Genomic DNA, 13,707 nt, shown 5'->3' with positions numbered 1-13,707 from the left:
TCTTCTGTAAATTAAACAAAAAAGAAGCTGAATTTTCCAACTGTGACATGCAGTACAACAGCATCTCCGCAGACAGACGAGAAAAAAAGTGATCTCTCCCAACAAAAAATGCTGACGGTAAGAAATTAAGCCCCATGTTTTTATGTGAAAACTCCCAGTTCAAAACCGTACAAACATTGAAACCTCATGTGAAGAAAATTGTCCGCCAAATTCATCTCTATATTTTATTTGCTCTTCTTGAGGATAATTTGGAATACCATCAGTCCTCTGCTAGAATAATGTTTATTACTCCATTTATTCCAAAAAGCATGTTAGGAGGCTTTCAGACAAAATGGCTTTAATTTGACTTTTAAAACAGAACGGCAACATTCTAGGAATCAGAGCCAGAAGTCAATGCCTTTTATAGTTATCTATTTTCAAGAGTTGAATTTTCCTGGCACGACAGTACTAGAAGATAGAACCCCAGTTGAATGGGCTTTTCATTCTTAGTCCTATGACTTTCTTTTTTTTTTTTGAGATGGAGTCTTGCTCTGTCACCCAGGCTGGAGTGTAGTGGCATGATCTCGGCTTACTGCAACCTCCACCTCCCAGGTTCAAGCAGTTCTCATGCCTCAGCCTCCTGAGTAGCTGGGATTACAGGCTCATGCCACCATGCCTGGCTAATTTTTGTATTTTTAGTAGAGACAGGGTTTCACCATATTGGCCAGGCTGGTCTCGAACTCCTGACCTTGTGATCCACCCGCCTCGGCCTCCCAAAGTGCTGGGATTACAGGTGTAAGCCACTGCGCCCGGCCCTGTCCTGTGACTTTCAAGGGGGGACAGCCCTTGACATGTAATTTTTGTGCTTAATCTATATCCCTGGACTATAGTCCTCTTTTCACCGTTCTACGTCCACTTTCTGCCCTGGGAGTTGATTTTTAGAGACTGTATCGAAGGACTCAGCCCTGTGAGTTTCTAAATAGTGTTGGCCGATCTAGGGGACTGAAATTTGACAGTAAAACCTGTATTGGGGTGAACAGTGGCCCTTCCAAAGTCCTGTCTCGCAGGGACTTCAGAATGAGACCTTATGTGGAAATAGGGTCTTTGCAGATGCATTTGTTAAGATGAATGAGAGTGAGCCCTAAATCCAATGACAGGCATCCTTCTAAGAGACGGAAGAAGAGACACAGACAGAGACACAGAGGAGAAGGTCACGTGGAGATGCAGGCAGAGACAGATAAGATGGCCACAAGGCCAGGGACTCCTGGAGCCACAAGGGGCTGGGAGAGGCAAAAAGGAGCCTCCGCTAGAGCCTCTGGAAGCAACTGGATAGAACTGTAGTGGACTGTACAGTGGTCCTCCTAAAAGATATGTCCACGTTCTCATCCCCAGAATCTGCGAATGGGAACTTATTTGGAAAAGGGGTCTTTGCAGATGTAATTGAGTTAAGAATCTCAAGATGAAGGCCGGGCCCGGTGGCTCACGCCTGTAATCCCAGCACTTTGGGAGGCTGAGGCGGGCAGAACACCTGAGGTCAGGAGTTCGAGACCAGCCTAGCCAACATGGCGAAACCCTGTCTCTACTAAAAATACAAAAATTAGCTGGGTGTGGTGGCAGGCGCCTCTAGTCCCAGCTGCTTGGGAGGCTGAGGAAGGAGACTCGCTTGAACCCGGGAGACAGAGGTTGCTTTGAGCTGAGATTACCTCGGTGCACTCCAGCCTCGGTGACAGAGCGAGACTACATCTCAATAACAACTGCAGCAACAAATCAAGATGAGATCATCATGGCATAGGGTGGACCCTCCACTCAATGACAGGTATCTTTGTAAGAGACAGAAGAGGAGACACAGATGCAGAGGAGAAGTCCACGTGGAGATGGAGGCAGAGACTGGAGTGATCTGGCCACACGCCCAGGGACGCCTAGAGCCCCCAGGAGCTAGGAGGGGCAGGAGGGATTTTCCTGGAGGGAGCTCATGTCAGTGTCCCAATATCTTCTTCTTATAAGGCCACTAATCATATCAGATTAGGACCCACCGTAATGACCTCATTTTATATTAATCACCTTTTTAAAGACCATATCTCCAAACACAGTGACACCCTGCAGTCCTGGGAGTTAGGACGTCAACTGATAAATTTAGAGGACAGAATTCAGCTCACAACAGTCTTTGCAGTTGAGGTCACTAGGGTGGGCCCTGATTTAGTGACTGCTGTATTTATAACAAGAGGAGATGAAGACAGACACAGAGGAGAAGGCCAGGTGGAGACGGAGGCAGAGACTGGAGTGATGCGGCCACAAGCCCAGGGATGCCTGCAGCCCCCAGGAGCTGGGAGGGGCAGGGGGGATCCTCCCCTGGGGCCTCCAGAGGAAGCACAGCCCTGCCCACCCCTTGATCTCAGACTGCTGCTCTCCAGAACTGGGAGAGAATAAATTCCTGTTGTTGTTTTGTTTTGTGTTTGAGACAGAATCTTGCTCTGTCGTTCAGGCTGCAGTACAGTGATGCTATCTCGGCTCACGGCAACCTCTGCCTCCTGGGTTCAAGTGATTCTCCTGCCTCAGCCTCCCAAGTAGCTGGGATTGCAGGTGCGCACTACCACACCCGGCTAATTTTTGTATTTTTAATAGAGACGGGTTTTGTCGTGTTGGCCAGGCTGCTCTCAAACTCCTGACCTCAGGCGATCCGCCCACCTCGGTCTCCCAAAGGGCTGGGATAACAGGCGTGAGCCACCACGCCCGATCAGTTCCTGTTGTTCTATGCCACTGTTTGTGGTCATTTGTTATGCCACTCCCAGGAATCTCATTCATACCCTCTAGTCTCCTCCGAGTCCCTCAGGCGGCAGCACACCCCTCCCAATGGCTGCACCACCTGATTCTGAGCCCAGGCTCCGCACGTCACCCCAGCTCAGCTCTCTGTGGCCCCAAGGCCCAGCACAGAAGCTCCTGACCATGGCCTCCCCACCCCTGAATGGCCCTTCCCACCATTGCCTGCCTGGACACTGACTGATAGGATCCTGCCCTCCCTGTCATCTCGGTGATCCCTTCTCCTTCCCAGGGCTCTGTTCCTTCCTGCCTTTGCTCACACATCCCCTGTTGTGTGACAGATTTTTTTTTTTTTAATTTCAATTGTTTTGGGGGTAGAAGTGGTTTTTGGTTCCATGGATAAATTCTTTAGTGGTGATTTTTGAGATTTTAGTGCACCTGTCACCTGAACAATGTACACTGTATCCCATATGTAGTTGTTGTTTGTCTGTTTTTGAAATGGAATCTCGCTGTGTCACCCAGGCTGCAGTGCTGTGACGTGATCTCGGCTTACTGCAACCTCCACCTCCCAGGTTCTAGCAATTCTCCTGGTTCAGCCTCCCAAGTAGCTGGGACTATAGGCACATGCCACCACACCCAGCTAATTTTTGTATTTTTAGTAGAGATGAGGTTTCACCATGTTGGCCAGGATGGTCTCAAAAACTCCTGACCTCAGGTGATCTGCCTGTTTCGGCCTCCCAAAGTGCTGGGATTACAGGCATGAGCCACCACGCCCAGCCCGAATATGTAGTCTTTTATCTTCACCCACCTTCCACCCTTACCCCTGAGTCCCCAAGTTCCATAATATTATCGTGCATTTGCATTCTCATAGCTTAGCTCCTACTTACAGATGAGAACATACGATATTTGGTTTTCCATTCCTGAGTTACTTCACTTAGAATAATGGCCTCCAGGGCCAAGTGTGATGGCTCACACCTGTAATCCTTGCACTTTGGGAGGCTGAGGCGGGCGGATCACCTGGGGTCGGGAGTTTGAGACCAGCCTGACCAACATGGAGAAACCCCATCTCTACTAGAAACACAAAAAAATTAGCTGGGCGTCGTGGTGCATGCCTGTAATCCCAGCTACTCGGGAGGCTGAGGCAGGAGAATCGCTTGAGCCTGGGAGGCAGAGGTTGCAGTGAGCCAAGACTGCACCATTGCACTCTAGCCTGGGCAACAAGAGCAAAACTCCATCTCAAAAAAAAAAAAAAAAAAAAAGAAAGGATAATGGCCTGCAGCTTCATCCAAGTTGCTGCAAAAGGCATTATTTCATTCCTTTTTATGTCTGAGTAGTATTCCATGGTGTATATATACCACATTTTGTTTATGCACGCATTGGTTGATGGGCACTTAGATTTGCTTCCCTAGCTTTGCGGTTGTGGATTGTGCTGCTATAAATGTGTGTGCAAGTGCCTTTTTCCTATAATGACTTTTTCCCCCACTGGGTAAATACTCAGCAGTGAGACGGCTTCCCCAAATGGTAGTTCTACTGTTAGTTCTTCAAGGAATCTCCACACTGTTTTTCATAGTGGTTGTGCTAGTTTACATTCCCGCCAGCAGTGGAAAAGTGTTCCGTAGGATGGTTTTGATGGGGCCACTTTACATCTACCCTGGTTTGTTTGGCCCGATAAACAAACCAGAACTAATTCCTGAAAGTAACCCAAGGGAATCTAAATTCTTCTTCCTTCTCATGAATTCCTGGAACTATCACACAGATTTTTTTTTTTTTTTTTTGAGATGGAGTCTTGCACTGTCGCCCAGGCTGGGGTGCAATGGCGCGATCTCGGCTCCCTGCAACCTCCGCCTCCTGGGTTCAAGCGATTCTCCTGCCTCAGCCTCCCAAGTAGGTGGGATTACAGGCACCCACCACCACGTCTGGCAAATTTTTGTATTTTTAGTAGAGATGGGGTTTCACCATGTTGACCAGTCTGGTCTTGAACTCATGACCTCAGGTGATCCACCCACCTTGGCCACCCAAAGTGCTGGGATTACAGGAATGAGCCGCCGTGCCCGGCCCTAGCACAGCTTTTTATTACTGTGTGTGCATGGAGCAACAAGACCCTTCAGCATTGACCTGCAAGCACTCCTTCAGCCCTCAAGTTGGAAGACGTTGCAACATGACCCGATGAAACAATTGCTAGGTATTTCTCCCAGAATCCAGCACAGAGCTGACCATTCCATAAATAGTTCTGGATTGGCTGATAAATATTCCTCTGTAATGCTTTGTGTATATTGGAGTTAATGAAGATGTGTTGACATAAAGCTATTAAACTTGTGGCAACCGATCGATGTCTGTAGTCTTGTTATCAGAAGTGCACCAGTGTTGGTGACCTGGCTGTGATATTGCACCCCAATCCTAATAGAAAATGAAGCTGGGTTAAGGGCAAATGAAACTCTAGGTGGGGTTCTTGTGTACTTGCATCTTCCTTAGACTCTTTAATTATCTCAAAAGGAAATTTAAAGAAAAAATATAAAATTACAATTTATAAACATTATGCGGAAAACTAATTTGGAAAAGCGGTACATTTTACCATGTCTTGTTATATTTCAAAATCTAAATTTGCTTGGGCGTCATGAAATAATCCTGTCTGGAACCAAAAACTTTCCCATCTTTATTTTTTATTTATTTATTTTTGAGATGGAGTCTCTGTCAGCTGGGCTGGAGCGCAGTGGCGCGATCTCGGCTCACTGCAACCTCCGCCTCCCAGGTTCAAGCGATTCTTCTGCCTCAGCTTCCCAAGTAGCTGGGATTACAGGCATCTGCCAGCACGCCCAGCTAATTTTTGTATTTTTAGTAGAGATGGGGTTTCACCATATTGGCCAGGCTGGTCTCGAACTCCTGACCTCAAATGACCCACCTGTCTTGGCTTCCCAAAGTGCTGGGATTATAGGCTTGAGCCACAGCCCCCGGCCCCACGTTTATCTTTGAAGTTGACTTAACATCATTCCCTGTTAAGGAGAGGTAGTTTTATTACATTGAGTAACAAATCTGTCTGCTTCTTTGAAATCAGGGTTAAGCATTAACTAGAACCAATGATGGGGTTAAAGTGATGGATGCCTAAACACACACACATACACAGACATGCATGCACACCTGCACACACATCAATTAAAATTCGGTTCATTGATTTGCCGGTGACGAGAACCTGCAAACAGAATGTGCAGGTGTCCTGATCTGACCCTGGAAGAGAGAGAAAGGTTCAAAGATGAGCTCTTTTGGTTTCAAGATATGAGTCAACTGCCTTGGATTCATTTCCTTGTGTTCTTTTTTTTTTTAATATTAGGGATGTGAATGACTCCTCATAAGATCATGAGGAGAGATAGATGGTATAAAGTGTATTATAAATGTGATGGTTCTTACTGCCTGCTTAAGGTTCTAGTGCAGTAGAATATTAGGGATGTCAGTGATTTCCTCATAAGATGATGCGGAGAGAAAGATGGCATAAAGTGTATTATAAATGGTGGTTCTTACTGCCTGCTTAAGGTTCTAGTGCAATAAAATACGAGAAATACATGGCTTGTAATTCAAGCGGCTATAAATGTGATCCTGTTGGATTTTTGTCTGCCCATATATGGCCAACCAAGACCGAACAAAGGATATTGCTTAAATGTTGGAAGAATCTGCAAACCACAGACTAGCCAGTTTGGTGTTAATCGTGAGAAGATGACTAAGCATGGAAATCAAAGCCAGATAAACAGTTTCTGATCATAAACTGAACATGTGTGTGGACCTCCCCTTTCTCCAGCCCCAAAAAGGATTGCAAAGCCCTTGAGGATGCTTTATCTTGTGTCGCTCACAGTGCCTAGAAGAGCGTTGAAAACTGGCAAATTCTCCATAATGTGTGTGTTGGCATGGGGAAGTGGCGACGGTGGGAAGCTCATTAGGTACACAGCCATTAGCTTTTGCAGCAAAACAAACCACCCCAAAACGTGGTGCTTTAAAACACTACCCATTTAGTTCATTCCCGATTCTGTGGCTCAGCTATTCAGGTTTGGCTCAGTGAGGCAGCTCTGGGGTCAGCTGGATTCACTCATGAGTCAGTGCTCAGCTGCCGGGTGGCCAGGAGCAGGCTGGTTTGGATGACTCAGCTGGGGCAGCTTGGTTTAGCTCCAACTGGTCTCTCAGCCTTCGCTGAGGCAGCTCAGGCTTATGCATATGGCAGCCGGGAAGGTTTCCAAGCCAGGGAGCTAAGGCGTGAACAGCCTCTAAAAGCCCAAGTGCAGAAATTTTTTAAAAATGCTTATTTATTTGTTTTCAGAGACAAGATCTCACTCTGTCACCCGGGCTGGAGTGCAGAGGCACAATCATAGCTCACTGTAACTTTGAACTCCTGGGCTCAAGTGATCATCCCACCTCAGCCTCCCAAGTAGCTGAGACTCTAGGTGTGCACCACTATGTCCTGCTTTTTTTTTTTTTTTTTTTTTTATAGAGATGGGGTGTCATTGTGTTGCCCAGGTTGGTCTCAAACTTCTGGCCACAAGAGATCATCCCCACCTGATCCCAGACTACCTACCCACCCTCACCTCCCAATTCTCTTCCTACTCATTAAGGTCATAATTTTTTCCCTCAGCGTCTGTGTTTTTGCTCATGTGTGTATGCTCTCTGAAATGGAGCATTTTCTATCCGGAAGACTCCTACACGTTCTGCACAACCCAGCTTAAATGCAGTCTCCTTCGTGAAACATTTCTCCACCAGCATGGCCTCCATTTTTCTCCTTTTTCCTCGCACAGCACTCTGCGCAGCACTCTGTGTCCATCATCTGTAGACTATATCACGTTGTGTGAGATACATTGTTATTTTTGGTGGTGGTGATGGTGTGCTGTTTTGTTTTGTTTTCTGCTCTTCCTCAATGGAACAATTGGGCTATTTGATGAAAGAAAAAGGACTTACTCACCTTGGCATGCTTTGCATGTAGGAGACAATCTGTAACACTCTATTTGCTAAGTCAATGTTTATTGGATAAATAAACATAATTTTCATGTTATTACATTACAGTGCTTAAATGTGCTTGCGTCAGCTCTGTAGCTACAATGATGCACATATTGTTGTTGGAAGAGATTATATTTTTCATAAATGGCCACAGCAATATTTCTGTCCCACACTCTCTTCCAGAACCTTGGTGCTTCCCATCAAGAGTGGGAATCTGATTCCCTTTTCCTTGAAATTGGGTGGATATTTGTGGCTGCTTTTGTGCAGAGGGATTGCCACATGACTTCAGAAACCAGGTTGTAAATGTGCTGTGACTGCACATTATTTTTATTTATTTATTTTTTGTGATGGAGTCTCGCTCTGTTGCCCAGGCTGGAGTACAGTGGTGGAATCTCGGCTCACCACATCCTCCGCCTCCCAGGTTCAAGCAATTCTCCTGCCTCAGCCTCCCGAGTAGCTGGGACTACAGTCAACGCACCACCATGTCCGGCTAATTTTTGTATTTTTAGTAGAGATGGGTTTCACTATGTTGGCCAGGCTGGTCTCGAACTCCTGACCTCGTGATCTGCCTGCCTCAGCCTCCCAAAGTGCTGTGATTACAGGCGTGAGCCACTGTGCCCAGCCACAGTGGCTTTTTTAAACCAGTAAATTTTGGGATAGCTACTTATACATAATAACTGAAACAATCAGGCATTTTAGAATTCATATGTAAGCTAACTTTTACCGTGTAGCATTCTCACACATATATAATGTGTGTGTGCATTTATGTGTGTGTGTTTGTGTGTGTGTGCACAGGCAAAAGAGATAGGGAGCTTTATTGCCTAGTGTTTTGTGGTCAGCTCACTTTTGCCTTGCCTGCATTCAGTTGACCAGTTAAGCATCTAAAGTACCCAGTCTGTACATTGGGCTGTCTGCCAGGTACCGTGTTAAAAACAAAGTTGAGCCTGCTCCTAGCTTGTTGGAAAACTCAGATAAACACAAATTAACAGCTCTCCTGTCACATTCTATGTTTTGGAACACCCTAGGATGGCTTTCTCAGATTCAGCACTGTGACCATCATAGTCAGCACTTGTCATGATCAAGACTCAACCTTAGGTCTTGGATACAGTCCTAACGGGCCACTGGTTCTAACCCACAAGGTTGTTTACCTATCTAAGCAGACTTAGGGGTAAACAGGATTCCTGCTTCAAATACAGTATTCTGGGAAGTTGATTCTTTCTTGACTCTGAGCCAAACTAAATGCAAGCATAAGCTTCATCAACAAAGTAGTTGTTCGTATATTATGCAACTTCCCAAATGCCTTTTAATTTCTTCTGAAGACTCAACCAATGCTACAGGTAAGAAAATTAAAAAGACACACAGACATAGGATCACACATCAAGTTTTTGCCAAATTAAATTATTGTTTTAAAAATAATTTGCAGCACTGATGGGCACAAACCATAAAATTTCCAATGTATGAACTCTGGGCTACAAGACACTCTTTATCTTTGACTGCTGTGAACACTCTGAGGAAAATTCCTGTGGTTTTGAGGCAGTCACAAGGCAACGTGCTGCAAATGGCCTGGACTCAGAAGCAAAGGGCTCTTGATTTTAATCCCAGCCCACCACTGACAAGCTCAATGGCCCCAGGATGTTTCCTCATCAGCAGAGGTGGGCTAATGAATCCAGATCCCCTGTTTCACAGTTGTTCCTCAATGAATGAACACCTAGAAAGTTATACAACAATACAAAAATATCAGGTAGAAATTTACTTGTTTGTAAGTCTGTCAATCCATCCATCCACTCACCCTTCCATCTATTCATCCATCTATTTTTCTAGCCACCCATCCATCCATCTATCCATGCACCTATTTATCCATCCATCCAGTTATCCATCCATCTATCCACATATCCATCCACACACCCACCCATCCATCCATTCATGGATACAACCATTCATCTACACATCCACCCACCCACCCATTCACCAAACTATTCATCTATCCATCCATTCATGGATACAACCATTCATCTACACATCCACCCACCCACCCATTCACCAAACCATCTATCCATCCATTCATGGATACAACCATTCATCGACACATCCACCCACACACCCATTCACCAAACTATTCATCTATCCATGCATTCATGGATACAACCGTTCATCTACACATCCACCCACCCACCCATTCACCAAACTATTCATCTATCCATCCATTCATGGATACAACCATTCATCTACACATCCACCCACCCACCCATTCACCAAACCATCTATCCATCCATTCATGGATACAACCATTCATCGACACATCCACCCACCCACCCATTCACCAAACTATTCATCTATCCATCCATTCATGGATACAACCATTCATCTACACATCCACCCACCCACCCATTCACCAAACTATTCATCTATCCATCCATTCATGGATACAACCATTCATCTACACATCCACCCACCCACCCATTCACCAAACTATTCATCTATCCATCCATCCATCCCTGCATACACCCACTCGTCGATCCATCCACTCATCCATTCACCCACCCATCTACCCATCCATCTGTCCATCCATCCATCTACCCACCCACCCATCTACCCATTCATCCATCCATCCATTTATTCATCCATCCATACATTCAGCCACCCATTTACCAAAACCTTATCTATCATCCATCCATCCAGCCAGCCAGCCAGCCATTTATATACCCACCCATTCATGCATCCATTCACCCACCCACCCATGTGTTTATCCATCCATTCATTCATCCACCCACATATCCACCTACCCATTCATCCAACCCTCCATCTATTCACCCATTCATCCATCCACCCACCCATGTGTTTATCCATCCATTCATTCATCCACCCACATATCCACCTACCCATTCATCCAACCCCCCATCTATTCACCCATTCATCCATCCACCCACCCATCCATCCACTCACACGCCCATTTGTCCATGCATTCATTCATCCACCCATTTATTTATTCATCTACCCATTTATCTCTCAATCAATCCATGCATCCAGATGTCTGTCCATTTACCCACACATCCACAACCCCCACCCATCCACCCATGTGTACATCCATCCTCCCAGTGACTCAGGAAACTTCATTTGAGCATCTGTACAGCAGACATTGCGTGTGGCTCAGACACCTCTTAACTGCCTTGGCTGCCAACAGGTACCTCACAGGAGGTCTCTGCTATAAATTGGGCTCAGCCCCTGGCAGTGGAGACCAGAAATAAAAAGTGATTTAAATAACACTGAAACAAACCTGACTTTTTAAATGGTAAGATTAAAAACGTACTCTTCTGTCCGGTAATGAGGTCAGGAGAGTTGGTCTGGGCCTGGCACAGCTGTCTTGCAGTGTCACCAGCCACCCTGGCACCTGTGCTCCATGTATTCTGCCATTCTTGGAATACGACCTCTACCCTCTGGAGGACTTCGTGCTCTAAGCTAGCTGCTGGAACTCCAGACATCATGTCATTATTCCAGGCAGGCCCAGCATGATGCAGAGAAAGCGAAAACTGGGCTTGTTGGCCACCAGTCCCCCTCTTAAGGGACTCCTCAGAAGTTTCACCCAATAACTTTGGTTTACATTGATTTTATGAACCAGAACATAGATTTTTGGTTACACCTAACTGCAAAGAAGAATGAGGATATCGTCTTTCAGCCGTCACGTTGCCAAAATCAGTAAATTCAAGGTCTCTTAATATAAGGGAAGAAAGAAAGGATATAGGATAGGCAACTGTAGTCTCACACGTGCATGAGAAATGGATGGATGGATGGTGGACAGGAGCGCGTATGTAAATACTTTTTAGTCTTCTCAGGCTGCCATAATAAAATAGCATAGACTGGGTACTTAAACAAAATGAATTTATTTTCTCACAGCTCTGGAGACTGGGAAGTCCAAGATCAAGGGGCTGGTTGGTTCAATTCCTGGTGAGGGCTCTCTTCTTGGTTTGCTGTGTTCTCACATGGAGGAGAGACAGAGCAAGCATGCCCTCTGGTATTTCTTCTTACAAAGGCACTAACTTTCCTGCATAGGGTCCTAACTTTACGATTTCATTTAACCTTAATTATTTCCTTGCTGCAAATACACACACATGGGGAACAGAACTTCAACACACGAATTTGGGGAGTAGATACAACTCTGCTCATGGCACATATAAGCATGCATACTAAATGTGTGTGTGCATGTGGGTCAATGGAAAGATTGGAAGTCTCATTAATAGCACATATATGCATGCATACTATGTGTGTGTGCATGTGTGTCTGTATGGAAAGATAGGAAGCCTCATTATCTAAATGCCTAGCCTTTCGGGTGAGCTAATTTTTGTTGTGTATGCATTCAATTGAGTAATTAAGCTTCTCAAAGGCTGCCTCTCTTTGTTGGGCTCTCTGCCTGGTGCTGAGGTACAAACAAAGATGTGACTGCTCCACAGCTTATTGGGAGGCTCAGATAAACACGAATAAATCTAAATAAACACACATAAATTAAGGCCTATTTAAATAAACACTTGCTGCTCTCAGAAGCAGAGCCACGGCTGTTTGATTTTACTGCTGTATCCCACAGAGCAGATACTCAAAAAGCTTTGTTGAGGCTGGGCATGGTGGCTCCTCCCTGTAATCCTAGGACTTGGGGAGGGCTAAGACTGGGGGATCGCTTGAGGCCAGGAGTTTGAGACCAGCCTGGGCAATATAGTGAGATCCTGTCTCTAAAATAAAATAACCTGGGCATGGTGGTGCAGTCCTGTGGTCCCAGCTACTCAAGAGGCTGAGGTCAGAGGATCACTTGAGCCCAGGAGTTTGAGACCAGCCTGGGTAACATAGACCCCATCTCTAAAATTATAAAATTAGCCGGACATGGTGGCACATTCCTGTGGTCCCAGAGGCTCGGGAAGCTGAGATGGTAGGATCTCTTGAGTCCAGGAGTTTGAGACCAGCCTGGGCAACATAGAGAGACCTCATCTCTACAAAAAATAAAAATAAGCGAAAATAAACACAATATTTTTAAAAACATGAAAAAGCTTTGTTGAATAACCGGGCATGTTGAGAAATCACCAAGAAGAGAGCACTGTAGGAACCTGGGGAGAAAAAAGCTGAGTTGTTGATGCAGGAGCCAAGCAGTTGGGGTACATGAAAGAAAATCGCTAGTGGGCTGCACCCTGGCAAATGCAGCTGGACGAAAGATCTGATGCTACTCATTCCCGAAGGTCACATTCTTAAGCTTGAATGGGTGGCAGAGTTGACCTGACTCAGGGTAATGGTACAGGAATATACATGTGCATATATATCATACTGCAAATGTATCCGTTTTGAATCTGACTCTCTAAGAATAATCTACAGGCCAGGTGCGGTGGCTCCCATCTGTAATCCCAGCACTCTGGGAGGCCGAGGAGGGTGGATCACCTGAGGTCGGGGGTTCGAGACCAGCCTGACCAACATGGAGAAACCCTGTCTCTACTAAAAATACACAATTAGCTGGGCATGGTAGTGCCTGCCTATAATCCCAGCTACTCAGGAGGCTGAGGCGGGACAATCACCTGAACCCGGGAGGTGGAGGTTGTGGTGAGCCAAGATCACGCCATTGCACTCCAGCCTGGGCAACAAGAGGAAAACTCTGTCTCAAAAAAAAAAAAAAAAAAAAAAAAAAGCCGGGCACGGTTGCTCACACCTGTAACCCCAGCACTTTGGGAGGCTGAGGCAGGTGGATCAGGACGTCAGGAGATCGAGACCATCTTGGCTAACACACGGTGAAAACCCGTCTCTATTAAAAATACAAAAAAATTAGCCGGGTGTGGTGGCGGGCGCCTGTAGTCCCAGCTACCTGGGAGGCTGAGGTAGGAGAATGGCATAAACCCGGGGGACGGAGGTTGCAGTGAGCTGAGATCGCACCACTGCACTCCAGCCTGGGCGACAGAGTGAGACTCCGTCTCGGAAAAAAAAAAAAGAATAATCTAGACATCAGGAGAGCATCTGCTGGTCACGATTTGGGAG

This window comes from Pan troglodytes, chromosome Y (genome assembly GCF_028858775.2).
Source record: "Pan troglodytes isolate AG18354 chromosome Y, NHGRI_mPanTro3-v2.0_pri, whole genome shotgun sequence".
NCBI classification, from domain to species: Eukaryota; Metazoa; Chordata; class Mammalia; order Primates; family Hominidae; genus Pan; species Pan troglodytes.
Note: the sequence above shows the minus strand (reverse complement) of the source record.